This window comes from Simochromis diagramma, unplaced genomic scaffold (assembly GCF_900408965.1).
Source record: "Simochromis diagramma unplaced genomic scaffold, fSimDia1.1 OVJJ01000703.1, whole genome shotgun sequence".
Lineage (NCBI taxonomy): Eukaryota > Metazoa > Chordata > Actinopteri > Cichliformes > Cichlidae > Simochromis > Simochromis diagramma.
Genome location: NW_024386914.1, coordinates 838,952 through 842,837, shown reverse-complemented (window position 1 = coordinate 842,837; position 3,886 = coordinate 838,952). Strand labels below are relative to the sequence as shown.

Here is a 3,886-nt window from a genome sequence, read left to right as displayed (position 1 = left end):
ACTACAGTGTCAGTACAGTCTTATACAACCACTTAAGTCCTCATACCAGATGTCATTATGGTCAATAAATCAGTTGTTTCTTGCATTAGACTAATTGCCAACAAAATTTTTTGGTGTGTTTGATCTAAATAAGACATGACAACATTTAGACTGAACAAGAGTAACGCTGACATGTTCTTAATAAATGTGTCCCACAGTCTCCTGAGAGAGTGAGTCAGGTTTACAGTGTGACAGAAGAAGGTTACTGACCTTGGTTTGTGGTGCAGCTCAGCAGTGAGATCAGAACTAAAGAGAAATTAAACTCAGGTTAGTTCAGAGTTTCACATTCAACAAGACAGCAGAGGCATGAAAAACACAGAGTGAGCTTACAGAGCAGACACAGCAGAGACGTTTCCTCCATCCTGCTGCTCAATGACATCAGACCAACACTGACATCAGCTCATGGTTACACTGAGTAAAACCCTCCTCTTCCTCTTTCTCTGTCTCTTGGTTTCAGACTTGTGGTTAGAAAAAACCTTGTGTGAAAAAGCTTTGTGTGTTTATTTCTCTGCTTCCTTGAAACCAAAGTTTTACACGTTTCAACTGAATATTGAATAAGAATGAAAAGCAACAATATCTACGACTGACAGTTGACCTTGAATGCAACACTAGTACCTGTATGATGCCTTCACTGACTCTCCGACCTCTTTTAATGGATGTTTTCTCAGCTCTTTGAAATAATTATATTGACTGCATTAAAGCAATTATTGATTTAATTAATAATGTCGCAGATTGAGCCAAACAAACTGTGTCTTCCTGTAGTTGACTGCACGTTAACTGTGCAAACTTTAGTTGTTTTCTGCTTCTCTCTGTTCCAACCACTGACTTGTGGTCCAAAAGACTAAATAACTTGAATGGCTGCACAACATCAGACTACACGTCACACCCTGGTTAATGTTTGTGAAGGTCTGAAGGAGACGTGCTGCATACAGTGAGCTGTGTTCATGTACCTGCAGTGACAACACAAGATCACAAATCTTGTGTTTCTCCTCAGAATCTGCCAGTTAAGTTAATACATTATTATTCCTACATTCAGTCATCACTCTATATTTAATCATCAAAACATTTATGTTACTTGGGATACAATATAGTTTTTCAGTTATCAGCACAAAGGTCAGATAAAGATTAAATGTGCTTTGCTGCAGCGCTCACGTGATCTCAGCTCATCAAGAAGGAAACACAAAATCACAGAACAGAGCATCAGGATTATGATTCTAGTTTGTGTTCATATGAAGGATTTTTCAGTGTGTTATTTGATGACAGTTACAACACAACACGTCTCTGTGTGTAATTAGTTCTACAGTAAATAAGTAAAGTAATCCATTATACTAACACTGCTACTCATACAGTCTTTGTTGAAGGTTCATCATAAAGGTAGTGATCTGTCAAGCTTTGGTTGGTCTTTTAAAGCTGTACAAACAAACAAATATGTGCAGAATTAACTGAAAGAAGATGATCCTTATCATACTGATATTTCATAACTGTCAGATTAGAGATGCATGAAGTATCTGAGCAATAAATTTGAACACATTCTGGTCCTGCTTCCTCATTGGCTGCAGTAGTAATGACTTCAGACTGTCACATGATGACGTTACTGACTTTGGTTTGTGTTGCAGCTCAGCAGTGAGATCAGAACTGAAGAGAAACGAGTCTCAGGTTAGTTTAGAGTTTGTGGTGTTTTTAATGAAGTGGTCAGAGAGCAGAGCCAGGAACATCTCCGTGAGCTGATTGTAAGAAAATAATGAAGCAAAGCCAGAGCAGGAAGTAGGGACATTGTTGAATTCAAAGATATGAAGAAGATTCATGTTACAGACAAACATCAATGAAATCAAACTACAGACATGACTGGGGCAGAAAATCAGCCCTGGCTTATTTTATGTCCCATTTCACAAGCCCGGGGCTTGTGAAATGGGACAGTCTACCCTCCGCTGGGCTGCCCAGGTTGCCTAGCAACCATAATACTAACAGCTGGAAACGTTTCATACAGCTTTGTTTGACAGACAAGAAGGAGAGAATCTTTTGTTCATTTGTTTGTTTGTTTCTACATGAGCGTTGATCATTCTCTGTAAGATTAAGCTCAGCTATTGAACGGCTTTAAAACCAAATAAGTACAAACGTCACTAATGTCACATAACTTTGCCGACATGTGGCCAACAGTAATGTTTTAATGTTCTTCGTTATTAAACATTTGCACATAAATAAGTGACATCATATTCAGTACTTACTTTTAAAAGTGTACTCTTCGGGCGCCCCTCATCCGCCATTTTTTTTCCGGCAAAATTATCCACACCCACCGCTAAACACTGCGATGAGCTACACCCGTTTTGCACAGCTCTATTATATAGATATAGGTGTGTGTGTGTGATAGATATATATGGTCTAATATGTGTTATTCTTTACTTCTTGTATTGTCGTTTTGTGTTACTGTTGTACTGAAGCTCGGTAACCCACAACATTTCCCCTACAGGATCAGTAAAGTAGCTGATTCACATCTTGTGTGTTCTTTCAGTCTGATGTTGTGCAGTCAAACATTTATTTACTACTTTCTGACACAAAAGTCAGTGGTTTGAAACAGAGAGAAGCTAAAGCCCACCTCCAACCAACACCACAGTTGACTACATCAGCTACAGGAAGACACAGCTGGTTTCTAACAATCTGCAAAGGTCTGAAAAAAATCATGAATGTACTATCAATAAATATAAAGTTGAATTTTATTTTCTTTGTGTAAAAGAGCTTCAACAACCTTACAGGAGGTCAGAGGGTCAATGAAAGCATCACACAGACGCTCATGTTGCCTTCAGGTCCTGATATCAGTTTGTTGTTAATCGTTACTGTTTCAGTTTGAATCTTTAACACTTTATTTTCCAATTTTTTCAGTCAAAGAATGAAAGTCTCATAATGCTTGAGGAGAGAAAGCCACAACACAGTCAGTCACAGGGTGGAGGAGGAAGGTTTTACTAGATGTGACTGTGAACTTATCTCAGTGTTGGTCTGATTATCAGGAAGCAGCAGGTCGGAGGAAACATGACTTTAGTTCTAGGAGACTGTGAGACACATTATTATGGTTACAAGCCATTTCTAATGGTTTTGAAGAGTCAGGTGAAGGACTCACACATTAAGTGTTATTTTTTCAGTGTTGTGTCAGCTTTTCACCCATGTTAGATTGGGGTCACAGGTTTGTGGGTTTAACACTTGTATCCTCAGAGAAAGCACACGTGATGCTCGTGACATGTAACATGCAGAAAGAGGAAGAAAGACTCTATCACATGTTAGCCTTCAGGGCTGCTGCTGCACTGTCAACAGTCATACCAGCAAAAACCAGTAACACTCATCACAGTCACAGGAGGCTGTGACTCTGAGAAGAAGTGGAGGAGGAGGGAAAGCAGTCCCAATAGTCTACGTCCACACTAATCCGACTTGTTTGAAAATGCACTTTTCTCTCTCATTTTGGCCTTCGTCCGTCCACACTGAGACGGCGTTTTTGATCAAGGAAATTGACTTTTTTGAAACGCAGATAATTTGAAAACAGCGTTTTCCACGTTGCAGTGTGGACTGGAAAAACGAGGCTTTCGAAAATGATGACACATCTTAGTCATATGATCAGTCATGTGACCAATTCAACAAGAGGGGCATGGCATTGTACAGCAATAGGCTGTATCCCAATTCAGGGTCTGCAGCCTAAGGGCCGCATTTTAAGCCCGATTACGTCACAGCGACGGCAACGAAGGCTGTCCCATTCGAAGGCTGCTCGAAGGCGCCCTCAAATGCGTCCTTCATTTCCCTGAATTTTAAGGATGTGGCAGTGGTAGACTTCATTGCCCAACTATCCCAGGAATGGCAGAGCGCG

General features: G+C 40.1%; 1 protein-coding gene across 1 annotated transcript in view; it reads left to right on the top strand.

Moving 5' to 3' along the window:
* The first annotated feature begins 495 nt into the window (after positions 1-495).
* The window catches only part of LOC120736325 (alpha-tectorin-like), a 25,756-nt gene continuing 22,365 nt past the window's right edge, over positions 496-3,886 (top strand). The window contains exon 1 of the mRNA XM_040036358.1: positions 496-503. The gene's annotated coding sequence lies outside the window, so the exon portion shown is untranslated. The remainder of the gene's footprint in view (positions 504-3,886) is intronic.